The following is a 14,686-nucleotide window of genomic DNA, read 5'->3' on the forward strand; positions in this document are numbered from 1 at the left end:
CGCCACTTAGCGTACGGCGCTAAATCACACACGGCGACGTTCGCGTCCCTGACAGTTCGTGTCAGCCTCACCCCGGCGCTCGCTTTTTCCCTCCAGTGATGGTCCTGGCTTATGGAAAGAGAACTTGCCAAGCCTCCTTTCAAAAAGTGGAAACCAAAAGCCTGTCCTCAAAGCCGAACTTGAAACCTCCAAACCTTGTGTTGATGCCTCCTTTCCAAACCCTAACCCTGCCTTGACTTTGACAAATACGCCTTGGCCCGAAGCCCTCATTTGCTTGAAACATGCGACCTGACTTTGAAACCCAAAGTCGAGCACAATATCTTCACAATCTTGGGACCGTAACCAACAGCGTTTTAAAATCCAACATTGGTACCGTACCGTACGTCTGTCTTGGAAACCCTCGTCCTGTCTGAAAAATCGACTTTGAAACCCAAACCAAGAGCGTAAAATATGCCTTGGACTGCCAGCGTCCGCTTTGGAACCGTTTTTTACGCAAACCTAAACCACTTTTGAAAACCGAAGCCCCCGCACAATGTGTCATTTTGGGGGCTAAAACAAAAAAAGTGATCCTGCCTTGAAAATCAATTTTGACACCCAGATTGGTACTTAACCTCGACTTTGACACGCTACGTTTATCTTGAAACCCAAATTAAAAACTCTGAGTGTGAATTGAAAACTCTTCTTTGAAACCCGTCTCAACTCTGAGAGCCCAAACGTATTGGGAGACCAGAACTCCTTTTTTTTTTTTTTTGATTGAAACCGGGACGCCAGCTAGGATTGCGTCTCAAGTGGTCTATGCAGTGAATTTCCTCGGCCGGATGCTCTGCTGCGGCGCGTTAGCGATCATTCAAATGCGTTTGGCCTAAGAGTACACATTTGCCTCCCGGCGGCGAATTAGCGGCCAGCCAAACTTGGCGAGAAGGATGACGCTTGGTCAAAAACGCTGGAAGACGGCATTAGCGGCAACGGCAACAGCTGGAGCGGCAAGAAATCAGACGACATGATTGCTCAGCATAAGCCCAACCTCGGGCTTTGTTTTCCCCGGCGCCGCGCACGAGCGCGTTATTTGGTTCAGCGGCCTTCGCCTTAACTTCGACCGGATAATGCGCTGGCTGCAACGTATCAGTCCAAAATGTCATTATTTGATTTGCAGCCACTCGGGCGCTTTCATTTGGTCATGCATTCCAAATCGGGTGCCCTCCAAAAATAAAAAAAAAAACAATTCTTCAGTGCCCTTTAAAAAAAAAAAAAAAAAAAAAAAAAAACTTTCTTTGTGCATCATTATCAAGACATTGCTAGTTTTGCGTGCTTAAGTTTGCCCATCGCTTGCGCTACGCCCCCAAAAACAATTTTGAGTGTTCCATTCACCTGCCATGCGTGTTTTTGGAATGTGGGAGGAAACCGGAGTACCCGGAGAAAACCCACGCAGGCGTGGGGAGAACACACAGGAAGGCTGGAGCCACAATTGAACCCTGCACCTCTGCACTGTGAGGCCGACATGCTAACCACTCGACCACTGTGCTGCCTACATATACAAGTATAGAAGTATATAAGTCTGAAGGACAAGGATATATATCATATGCACATACATATGTACATATACAAATATATATATATATATATATATATTCTTGTAAAAAATTTTTAAAAATAAATCAAATAAAAGGTGGATCTAGGGACAGTCGTGCCTCAGCCACTTCTTCATTTTGCCGCCGCCGTCAGCTGTTTTGATTTAATTTGATGTGTTTATCGCCCTCCCCCCTTGGGCAGCCCCAATTCCAAACGCCGACACTCGTCAGACTTATGCGCATATCCGCGCTCTCCATCTGCATGAAATGAGCATCGGAATTAGCAGCTAATTATCGGTAAACAGGAAGTGAAACGGGAGCTAAAATGCGAGCGAGGCATCACCTCGAAAGAAAGATAGATCAGGATGAGTTTTATGACGCGAGCTCCCTGTTGTCATGCTAATTGAAGGCAGTCGTTGAGATGAGGCCAATGCAGTGGGATTCATTAAACATATACGAGCGAGACAGCCATTATCTTGAGAGAGAGGGGAAAAAAAATAAAATATTCGGCAAAGATCCTCAGGCTTGTACGGCAAGTGCTGCACTTTTGTCAAAAAGCGTCCCCTGCAGTGGACCGGTCCTCTTCCATGCGATCCTCCATCTTGTCATTTCGGCAGCATCGGCTCTTATTCTTTCTTTCTTTCTTTTTTTTTTTTTGATGCTAAATGCATTTGCATGTCGAGGACGAGCGCGCACTCCACCGATCGCATGCGAGCCGCGTCACGGATGACAGGGCAAACTTCCGGGCCGCTTGTTTGATCCGGTAAATAGCACGCATGCTATGTTATGCGTTTGCCGAACAACAACAAACACCAACAAGTCGATGACATGAGCAAAGTTGGAAGTCTCGTCCTGAATAGTCAGTGGCCAGTGGCTAACGCAAGGCCAAGACGCAGCAAAGCCTTCAACCGGATGGGCGGACAATCAATCGCATCCAAATCGACATTGCGGCGGAGTTGAATGGCGTTTTCAAATCGCGTTGTCCGAGGGGGGGAAAAAAAAAACCTCGGCTTCATTTTACTCGGTTGGTAGGCTTCATTTTTGAGAGTTTGAAAGATTGCCAAGTCTTGCTGGTTCAACAAAATATGGGAAAAGGACCTTGACGAATGCAATATTTTGGAAAAACAACGCAAGTGGCGATCACATTGTGAACTCAATTGTTAGCCTTCAAAGCATAGCGATAAAAGATATCTCATAGGGGTAAGATAAGGACAAAAAAAGTGCATTTCTGAATTCAATTTTACTGCGTACTTAGTGTCCGAGCAGACTGCCTCCGTCCGTTTTCCAAATTGTGATGTTTTGCACAACATTCTATGCTATTGCTATTTATTATATTTATTCTACAAATATATTGCTAATGCTTTATTTTATATTGCACTTATATTGAACTGTGTACACTTCTTTTCTGAAACATTTATTTTGTGCAATGAACCACTTTATCCCCCCCGCCCCCAATTTTGCTACTGTAGACTGCAAATTTCCCCAGTGTGGGACAAATAAAGGGTATCTTATCTTCTAGTTATAAATATCATCAGATGTATCGAGAGGCTCTTATCCACAAGCTACAGGAGGCGTGTTCGATACCATTTTTTTCCTAGACTGATACCAGTACGAGTACTCACTGGAGTCATCACCGATACCGAGTAACAACACCACTCGTACGTTTCAACCAGCACCATGACATATTAGCGGGAACAAAGCAGGGCCCGACCGATGAATCGGCTAGTATCTACGCTTTAATTAGATCTTTGAAAATGGGCCATATTTTTATTGCAAAATGAAATATCAATTTCTATTCACATTTTGATATCCCATATTTTCATGTACAATTGATTTTTGGTCTTCTATCGACTACCGTAGTATCACCCCGTCATGACTGTTGGAAAAAAAATTGCTAATCATCTCATCCAGCAAGGCAACACACACACACACACACACACACACACACACACACACACACACACACACACACACACACACAGGCGTGGGGAATTAGTAATGCAGTCAGGATGGCGGGTCACCTTGAGACGGTGACGAGGTGTCATTTGGAAGATGTCAGCACTTTTGCGGAGAGGTCGGAATGAGCTCATAAGAGACATTTGAAACCCATCAAATACGCCACCCAGGTTCACGCAGATGAAGGCCATGCAACAAGCATTCTCCAAAGAGAACTCAACCCCAAAAATAATCATTCTAATCATCAGAATCTCCTGGAAAAAGTGATGAATGCGCTGTATAATATTTTTTGAATGGCCGGCATCGCTCGGCAAACGAAGCTTCGTTGTCGTGATACAATGAATTAACAATGTGGTTTTTTTTTTTTTTTTTTGGACATTGTAATGAAAGTTGGTCCATTTTTTGTTCCGTTTAGCGAGGATGATTTTTGTCTCCAGAATCCAAACAATTTTTCATTTTGCTGTTCCAAACTGGATTTGGTGCGCTTTAACGTGGTTCCAGCCAGACGCCTCTGAAAAGTGTCATCAATCACCCAGAGCACTTGATTGCGGTGCTAAACGCGCCGGCTCTGTCAATCTTCAGTTAGCTTAGCATGTAGCTTCTCCGTCTTTTCTTGTCATCCCTTCATGAGTGTGATACTACAAACAAGTCGCGTATTCGCCGCCACCTAGCTGATGATTACGTACTTAGGAGTGACTCCACAAGAGCTGGTGCTAGCAAGCCGCTTCCGCGCAAGTAGCACAGAGCTTCTCTGGAGCTCCGACTACCCGCGGCAGGTGACGTGAGCCCAGTGAAGCTTTTTGGGACCGTCTCGTGGTTCTAGGAGGATTTGAGTTGTTTCACATTCGCTTCTTTCAAACTGTGTCACTTTGGGGGATTTAAGATCATATTTTTACATGCGTAACCTCTTACAGGATAAACGTACTTGTGTAAAGTTTGGAAGATTTTTGATCCTTCATTCTAACCTACACAACTTTGCAGGGAGAGGTTGGCAGCTGTCACCTTCTTTCAGGTTGTCGCCGAGCTTTTTCAAGGAGTCGGGGAAAAAAAAAATGTCACATTTGCGTTCAATATTTGATGAGGGACCTTTTTACTCGCAGGCGCCAGGGGCAACTCATCTAAAAGAGTTGCAGCAGGATCATCAAAGTCATCACAGATACACACGGTCAAAATGACAAAGAAGGAGCGGCCTCAACATGAAAACAAAAATCAGGAAATGATGAGGAGCAAGCGCGCTCACTTTCAAAGCAATGCAAATCAACTCTGCAGTACGGGGAGTGTGAACCCCTTGCTGGACCAAACGTTTGGAGTCAACGTGCTGGGCAACCAGCCTTGGCGTGGACCCAGCGCTGGGTTAGCCATTTCGCTAAATGGGACTCCGGAGGTGTGTCTGCTTTTTGCTTTTGTAAAATCTAAATCTTATGTAGGCGGATTGGCATGATGGGAAAGAGCAAAAAAATAAGGATGGCATCAAATCAAGGTTGTTCGAAAACGAGGAAGCAAGAACCAATGAAGGAAGGAAAGAAGGCTCTGTAAAAGGAAGGGAGTGAGGAAGGAAGGAAAGGAAGAAAGGGAGGATATATGAAAGGAAAAGGGAGAAAATAGAAAGGAAACATGCCAATTTGAAATTGACAGGACAAGATGGTGTCCACCAAATGCCACAGTAACTAATGTGATGTGTGCAGTACAGGTGATCAAATGAAAAGAATGTAAAGTGTAACCGAGTGCAACTTTTGGCCAAGCCGACATATAAAAACTAGAGAAGGAAAAAAAAAAAAAGGAAAGAAAGTCTCAAGCAGTCTTTAGTGTACATGTGATGGGAGCTTGTGTGTCCGCTCCCTCGAGGCTCCTTCGAACCAAAGCATCAAAGTTTCACAACGTACGGGCCGAGGTCGAGGCATTTTGCGGCAACTCGGATGTTCTTTCCTTTTTGCGGCAAACGTGGGGAAGCAGGCAGCGGCGGTTGGCCCGCTGAACACGTTGCATCATTCATATTTCATCGCTGATAAATATGAATAAGAAGGACAGGCAGACAGAAAGGACACGGCGTCGTTCAGCGGGCGGGCGGCCGCGTGTGTGTTTGCGTCTTTGGCTTTTTTTTTTTTTGAGGGCGTTCGGTAGAGGTGAGGGAGTGGACGGCGATGAGAAGGCGGCGGATGAAAAAATAAAGTTGGGATGGAGCGGCGCCAGTTTCGGAACTCTATTGACTGTTTAGCGGACGATCTTGCCGACCTTGGAGACGGCGGCGCCGACGGCCCGCCGGATGAGATTGATGGGCCGCATCGCCATTGAGCAGCATTGAGCTGCGCCAAAGACGATATTGCGGAGGAGGGGGTGGGGGGGGGGCAATAAAGACAAATCCAGACAGCTGCTGGACAGCTTGAAATAAGGCTCACATGACAAAGTCACAGGTTTAACATAAGATTACTGTCAGAAAAAAAAAACAACTCAAAAATAGACACAAAAGTGAGCCAACTGTTCAAAAAACAAAAAAAACAAAACAAAACAAACAAAAAAAAAAAAACCTTACACATGAGGTTAACGGTCAGACCAGCCTGAACCCTACAAAAGTTGTCTCGGTTAACATAAAATCACCAAAAAAACTTCCAAAGTAGCACAGGCTGCTACCGTCCATCATCTAACTCACGCGTCTTAAAATAAAATAACCATAAATTTTTGATAAAAGTTTCATAGGTGCAAGTAAATCTACCAAAAATCCACTCCAACGTTGACAACAAACAACCTCCGAGTTGCACAGGTTCACAAAAAAAGCACCATGGATCCCCCCAAAATTTGCACGGATCGAATAATTCTACCATAAAAAAAAAATACCATCAAGCCACAAAATGATACGCCATTAAAATTTAAATTCAAATAAGATGTCTGTAACCACCCCCCCTTCCCCCATAAAAAATATTGCAGGTTAAAGTAATAAAACTGTACAATAAAGTCGACAAAGGAAAAATACTATATGCGCATACACAAGTTGCACATATAAAAATAAGCCTGTCATTGGAAAAAAATGAAAAAAAAAAAGTTTGACCAGATCAAATAAAGCTACTTTAAATTTTCAAAGTTGCACAGCTTCAAGTGAAATGTGGGCCTTTTTTGAGGGTCTACTCATGACGTAAGTAATCCCGTCTTGTTGGCAGGATTTTCAAAAATTTCACTGCGTTCAATTTGAGGTGATCGAACCAAAATGTGCAACTTTGTGTGTTTTTGTGGGTCTTCTCATGACAGACAAGCACGCCAAACTTTGATTTAAAAAAGAAAACATTTTTTTTTTGTTAAACCAGATTCTGGAGGTGGTTTTCAAAAATTCTGAGGTTGCACAAGTCACATTTTTGGGGGGCTTTGTTCCCACGCATTTTAGGGTCTACGACTTCTTGAGACTTTTTGTGGACCTACTCATGATAGACATGCCGACCAAATTTCATGTCGCCTGTTCCAAATAGCTTCCGGTGCTTGATTCTTCTAGAAATGGAGACATGCGACCAAAACGGCCGGCATTCTGTGAATCACCCGACGTGGCTTTTGGCGACTTTTTTGCCACTGAAATTTCAAAAGGATGGAGCTCGGACCCTTGTTGGAACTACGGTGGGCGCACCGTGCGCTGCGGTGGTCCGCATGTGCGCAGAGCAGGGTGAGCGTGCTTTGGCCTCATCGGCGTCACTTTAGCAAATGCGAGCGGCCGGCAGCATCGCGTCCGAAATCCCATGAGACTTCTTTTTTTTTTCATCCACATTGACTGTCAACTTTGGCCGCAGGCGAAGGAGAAGGTTGATGATGTGCACGCTTCATGCTCGGCTCACAGTTGGCTCGACATGTGACAGATGTGGCACATGGCGAACACCTGACGTGATTGGCATGATAGATGACACACCGCAATATCTTTTTATTTATCTCGAGGATTATTCAGATGGAAAAAAAAACATCAGTCAAGGGCCAGCCTTGAAACCTGAGCCATGCCGCGGAACCCTAATTTGAAACCGGAACCATGACTTGGATCCCTAATTTGAAACACAAACCGTAATTGGGCTTTTCCTCCCCAAATTATTCATAATTTATGCCTAACCCTAAACTGCCCCAGGTACAGAAATAATCAGCACGAGTCCCTGTGTGCCGCAAGACCGACTCCGAATACCCAGACCCTGGCGATTGTCTTTCATCTCTGGGTAAGAACATTGGAAGGTAATCCAAAAAACCAACTCCCACCACTCCAGGACCTCTGGGGTTTGAAATGCTGGAATACTGGCTTCCAATTTTAATCTTAAACTGTTCAGAATCTGGTGTGGGGGACACCCTGACTTGAAACTTCGAATGGGTACTCATTGTTTGAAGCCCTAACAATGAATATAAACCCTCACCTTGACTCCAAAACGCAAACCTTGTCTTGAAACCCTAATTTGGGGCCTTTTACTCTTGTCTCGAGAATCTGACTTTAACCACGTTTGGAGATGCAAATTTGAAACCCTAACCAAGCCTTGAAACACATTCACACAGCAGGTTGACCCGGAGCAAATCGGGGTTCGCTGTCTCGCTCAAAGACGCTTCGACACGGCCACGGGGGTGAAAGGATGGAACCCGCAAGCTTGGGGTTGGGAGCCGACCACCAAGTAGCGCTGAGTCTTGCCGCCTTGCGACATGATTGAAACATTCGTTGATACCCGATCCAAACCTCGCCTTGAAAAGCTCGTTTGGCAGAAACCTGTCAGCTGATCTTGTCAGTATCTGGTAGCGAGTTCATGTCGAACACGAGTGGGGCTGTCACTTCTCATTCTGCGGCGGCTCTTTTCCCCCCACCGGTAAACATCTTTATAAATATGGAACACAAATCAGCGGGAAAGATACGAATGCGCTTACGAGATGAACATCCCGCGCGGCCCCGGAACCTTCTCTTTAAATCGCGATCGATCTTCTCCTGTGATTATGCCGCTTCCCGCTCACCTGGAAGTCACTTCGTCAAAGGTCTGTTAGTGCACAGGCACCTTCATCGATTCTGCCGTGGACTTTTATGTCGCTTATTTATCCACTTGAGATTACCGTTGTCGTGATTTCAACAACCCAACAAGGTGAAGGTGTGTGTGTGTGTGTGTGTGTGTGTGTGTGTGTATGTGTGTGTGTGTGTGTGTGTGTGTGTGTGTGTGTGTTGGCATTGTGATCGGTGGTCACATCATTCGCCTTGTAAGCGGACACAAATCTGCTAGCCGCTAATAGCATTTGGGAAGCGCGGTAGGAAAGCAGACAAGATGTGGCAAAAGCACTTGCCCTCTGGACTTACGTACGAGTACAAATAATATCCCTCGTGCCATGCAGGTACACTTCATGTACACCTGATATGCGTTGTGTTGCAAAAACAAATGCATGCCACAAGTTTAAAACCCAAGCATGGCATGCATTCGTTTTTGCAACACAACACATGTCAGGTGTACATGAAGCGCATGGCACGAGGGATCGAGTCCCACCTTGACTTCTCAGAAATTTTTGTGACTTGGGACTTCGGACTATCTATCTATCTATCTATCTATCTATCTATCTATCTATCTATCCAGTTAGCTAGCCCTGTTTAGCGAACAAATGCAAGAAATGCTAACCTAGCTAGAAGCTTGTGTTTTTTTTTTTTAGGCTGGCACAAGAGAAAAAAACATTTGGCACGAGTCAGTCTCGGAATGGCTAACATCAAACAGTTCTCTAAAGTAACGCCGCGGATGGGGAATATCTTGCCTCCCTAGACCTTTTGCGTCATATTAGCGAACGCTCCGCGCTTCACGTTCCTCAAAGCCGTTGCTCTTCCTGTTTTTTCCCCCGCGCCTGAAATGTCCCCAGCATACTCAAGTAAAATATAGATAAAAGAAAAAAAAAATCGAATTAAGTACAGTAATGAAGTATTTGTTCTTCTTCCTTTGTTGCCACTGACAGGGAGGGGATCTTAAATTGAAGTCAGAGCAGGCAGCGGTCACATGACAAGCCCTAAACCAATTGGGGGGGGGGGGGCACATCGTCTCTGATGAGAGCCGGACAGACTGTCGAGCGTGTTTGTTGACACGGCCGCCAGAGATTGTTCAAATTGAAATGTCTCCACTTCTCCCTCAGGACAGCATTTGATTTCTTTTTTTATTTACCTTGCGTGTCAAAGCGCAGCCAGCGACACCGTCTTTGTTACCGATTTGTTGCTTTACTGTTGTATATGTTAGTCGCTCCATGTACAGCACTTTGTATGCAGCGATGGCTGTTTGAAAGTGCTCAAGAAATACAGTTGAGTTGAGTTGAGTTGAGTTGATTGACTGACGAAAAGCCGCAGCACGTCCAGCACTTACTCGACTTCTGACCGACATCCTCATGGCGGAAATATAAATAGCCCAGAAAACATTCTCGAGGGTGAAGAATTAAGTTGACCGATGTGTCATCGAACAGAATTAGAGGGTTCGGGTTGCAAATTAGGGTCCTCAGGGCAGGTTAGAGTTGCGCAATTTTGGTTTGCGCCCAGGGCTGTTTCGACAGTTGCAAAACAGGGCTTCAATACAGAGTTAAGGCTGCACGTTGGGGTTTTAAGCTAGAGTGAGTGCTTCAGAATTGGGGTTTTAAGTCAGGGTTGCGAGTGTATGGTCGGGTTTCAAGCCAAAGATAAAGCTGCGGATTACGGTTTCAAGTCAGGGTTATGGTTGCGCAAGAGGGTTATGCTTTCAAATGAACGTTTCAAGACAGCGCTAAGGTTCCAAAGCAGGCTTTCAGGCGAGGTTTAAGGCCGCAGATTAAGGTTTCAAGCCAGGGTTAGCAGGGCTGCAAATCAAATGATTTTTTTAAGTTGCAGAGTACGGTTTCAAGCGCTGTTGCAGGGAGCTGTGTTGCTGCGTGAAACCCCAATCCACCTCGGTTGGGTTCACAACAGGATCTTGGGTTTGGGCAGCTTTTTGCGGGGTCTCTGTGCAAAAGGGGGCGAGCGCCACAAACATCACTCCACTTTTCGCCTGTAGAGGGCGCTCGGCTCTCCTTAAGTACCGTGTAATTGGTCGTCATTGTTACTAGCTCAAGTATCGGAGCCATTGTACTTGATGAGATTCCTAGTGGGGCCTAATCATCTGCTGGCTCTTCCTCTGAGGCGCTTGGGGAAAATAGGATTTTGCCGTCACTTTTGCATGGAAATCCCGCTGTACGTGTTATCTCTTTTGGAATAATGCTTGGCAGGCATCACGAGAGCGGGCGCGTGCGCGACCGGGCAGGGTAAGAATGGCGCCTGTAAGCACAAGACCACAAACAACAGCCTTCCGAGGTCGACGGCGTACATACGGCGCTTGGAAAGAAGCGCAGGCAGCGCTCGGATGGAAAATGACAGCGGCGCATTTCAAACAACTAAATTGCGCAGGAATGAGCAAAATGGCAACAGTTCATTCAAATGGTGTCATTTATTATGATGGTCCATCGTTGATGTTCTGTGTTCCGTATAAAGCGCCATCTGTCATCCATTCATGAAATATTTTAAAATGCAAAACTATTCTAGTTACTGTTTTGTTCATCAGTTTTCGTAAAATGTTTAATCTTGTTATTAGCAATCACAGATAAATGAGTACAAACTGGTACAATTTTTTTTTTCAATGAACGAATGAATAAAATGTCAATATTAGGTGGTTAGGTGTCTTCACTAAATTCTTGATTTTTCATTTTAGCCTATAGCGGTTTTTATGGTTCACATTCCAAAGAGGCGGCGCGGGCACCCGCAGCGGCTCCTCTTGTTGCCTGTTGTCTGTTGAAGAGGGAGGAAATTTCATCTGTGCTGTATGTTAGCACATCTGACAATAAAGTTGTACTTGATACAGTTAGCTAGTTAGCTAGTTGACATGTTCGTTTTGACCAAGGCTCAGTGGCGGTTTCTGTTGTCACTTATTATTTTGTCAGATATCGAAACATCAATAGCTGTTGTGTGAGTTTGCCCGTTGACGCTTTGTTCGGTCAAATTTCTTTAACCAAGGTTGTTAGTCAGCACATGCCAACCACTTAGTTCACTTGCTCTTTAGCAACTTTTTCAACCACAATTAATTTGTGATTAAGTCCGTCCGTTTTAGTAGTTTGAAACTCACACCTCCTTGCCTGTTAGTTATTAGGCGCTCCTTTTGTCCGTTGACGTCTGAACCAGTTTGCTCCTTTTTTTTTTTTTTTTTTTTGCTTAGTTCATTTGTGATATCGGCCACGTTTTGGCGAGGAGCAGCGTCGCTAATGGCACCACTCGCAGCTATGAGCAGGAGGCTAAAAAAAATTGATATCACTGTTACTGCTACACGCTGCGCTAATGAAGCGATATCAAGGTATTTGTGGGGAAACTAAACAAACAGAAAACAAAAAAAAAAAAATCAAATAGCCTGATTGGGGGGGGGGGGGCAAGGAGAGGGGTCCACGGTCCAACATGAAAAACACCTTTGATGTCTTCCTCCGCAATGGCCGACGCGTCTCAATATTGAGCTCGCCTTTGCTTTCGAAATGGATGACAGATGGCTTCAATCCACACTAAGCCGCGGTGTTAATATTGATGTGTGTGTCTGAGCGCGCGTGAGTGTGACACTGAAGGTGTTTGTCGCGGCGCCGATGAGCCGCGGGAGAATTAGCATCCCGGCGGCTAAACGCTTGGGTCTCGGGGCCCTCGTCAGGCAGCGTGGCTTCCAGATGTCGCCGACAGATGTTGACGTTTGCCTTCGAAATCTCCCGTTTACCGGCCAAGGCGACGATCACGAGCCGCCGTCAAGAAGGAGAAGGCGGCACAGTGACATCATTGCCTCGGAGATCAGCTGGTACGGCCCTCGCACACATTTGGGCTGTTTTTGACATGCGCTCTTTCACAAGGGGGGGGAGCCTTTCAAAGTCGAGAGTTTAAGCTTCAAACGAGTTTTAGGGTTGCAAGGGCAGTTTTAGGGATAAGAATTCCAAATAATCAGATTGTCTGAGATTTTCCAACAAGGGTCTCCAAGTCAGTCTTAGGATTTTCAAGTAAGGTTTTCAGCCAAAGGACTCCAAGCCAAGGATAGGGTTCCAAACAAGAAATAGGGTTTCAAAATAGACTTACTGTTTCAAATTAGGATTTCAAACGAGGCTTAGCGTTTCAAAAAACGATTTAGGTATCAAATTAGGGTTTCTAAGTTTGATTCAAGTTTCATCAAGCATTAGATTTTGTCAAAGTAGCATTTCGAGGTCCGGTTTGATGTTATCTTCAAACAACGTTTGCGGTTTCAGATTTGACGATTCAAATCAGGGTTCCAAACTTGGGTTGGTCTTTCAAGCCAGGTTTAACGATATTTCCCACAAGAGTTTGGATTTCCCATGAGGGTTTTAAACCACGGTTAAAATCGGACCAAGGATTAGGGCTTCAAGCCAAGGGACCCGGAACCTCCCAAACATCCCGTCGGGCCCGGCGGCCTGGAATTGATGCGGCGCGGCGGCATCCTTTTCCCGGAACCAGTCGGCGGCCGGCTCAAGCCGAGGCGGCCTGACTCGGGGCCGCAGATGTTCCGGGAGTGGCGGAATGTGAGGCGGAGGCGGCTTTAATTGACTTTCAAGTCGCCGATACGCTCCTTGCGGACAGCTGACGGGCCGGCGGCTTCGCCGGAGGCCGACCGGCTGCGCACGCCAACGCCCTGAGTGGAAATAAACACTCGGACGGAGAAAATGTGTCACCTTCGACAAGAAGGAGACCGGAGCTCACATCTGGCAAGGCGGCAAGCTGCCAGGACCTCAAAGCATGCATTCGATGATTCTTTTTAAAATTTTTCTTGCTTCCAGGACCTCAAAGGTTGCTTTTGTTTCGAAGGAGATTTTTGGTTTTTTACGTGGAAATAACAAAACAAGACGATTCCCTGGGCTTGGGGTTTCAGAATAAGGTTGCCAGTCTGGGTCAGGGTTTCAGGGCAGGGGTTCAAATTAGGGTTGGAAGGCAGGTCTCCATGACTTCCGTGGTTGATGTTTTAATCAGACTTTCGTTGGATTTGTTGGTTTACTGGTTAGTTGGTTGAAAAGTCAGTCGGTGAGTTGTTTGGCTTTTGACCGTCTCCTATTATTTAGTTTGAAATAGTCATTTTACAGAGACTACATGACTATGTTAGTTGGGTTGCTTATGTTTTTGATCATTTGAGCTAGTGAGTTTGTCAGCGCCCTTGTCGGTTTTGACCAATAGCGATCGTTCATTCGTCGGGCGACAATCTGCAAATCGGAGAAGGGTCAACACTTCAGATGGTGTGCATCTCCATCAAGTGCTTGAGAACACGTTGTGGGGGAGCCAGGGAGCACAGACGGGATACGTGACCAGGTTTTATGTGTCGGAAAATCCCAAGTGGGTCATCTTTTTATAACTGAGCGCAGTAATAAGACGGAGCGAGCGGTAGGAGAGAGAGAGAGAGAGAGAGAGAGAGAGAGAGACAGAGAGCGGCATTGAACGTAAGGGATTACGTGGGTTATAAACTGAGGCGAGGAGAGAGGCGCCCGGAGACGCCGCCGAATGCTGTACCTGCTCGGCCAGCGCTACGTCGGCGGCGGAGGGGTCCGACTCGGCTCTGGTTTAGTCGCCCCCCTAGACGAGCGGCTCATCCAGATGCGGGGCGACACGTCACCGCCACACTACGTGTGTCACGCTGCGGCCCAAGCGGGGGCCTCCGAAAGCACTCACATCACCTCACATCACATCTCATCGCTTGACTCTGTCTCCGTGTTATGTGGGCCGCTTTTGTGCAAATCAGCACACTTTCAACGATGGCCGTGAAATTCCATGGACGTGTCGATCATAATAAGATGCAGTCAAAAGGCTCGGGGGACCCGTGAGGGAAATCAAACAGGAAGTTGGCCATTTTTTATTTCAAGCACGCGGGCAAATGCAATGAAAGTTGGGAACCTCACTTTCACCCGTCAATGTGAAATTAGACGAAATAAAATGGAGTCAATTCAACACGCCATTTTTTTTAAAGTATAAGTTAGCTTGATAATGTCTTTGATTGTAGTGACATTACTCATCTTTTTTTTTTTTTGTTTGCGCAGCCTACTCGACGCCTCTCTTTTTCATGGCAAACTCTCACCTTGGTGACCAATAAGACAAACCCTACGAGAGGGCAAAAGTACAGAGGCGGTGTCAACACACACACACACGCACGCACGCACGCACGCACGCACGCACGCACGCACGCACACAC

At 45.9% G+C, this 14,686-nt stretch overlaps 1 protein-coding gene across 1 annotated transcript in view; it reads right to left on the bottom strand.

The window, feature by feature from the left end:
• grin2ab (glutamate receptor, ionotropic, N-methyl D-aspartate 2A, b) overlaps window positions 1-14,686 on the bottom strand; it is an 83,757-nt gene that overhangs the window by 57,839 nt on the left and 11,232 nt on the right.

This window comes from Hippocampus comes, unplaced genomic scaffold (genome assembly GCF_001891065.2).
Source record: "Hippocampus comes isolate QL1 unplaced genomic scaffold, H_comes_QL1_v1.1 scaffold7, whole genome shotgun sequence".
In the NCBI taxonomy this organism is placed as follows: Eukaryota; Metazoa; Chordata; class Actinopteri; order Syngnathiformes; family Syngnathidae; genus Hippocampus; species Hippocampus comes.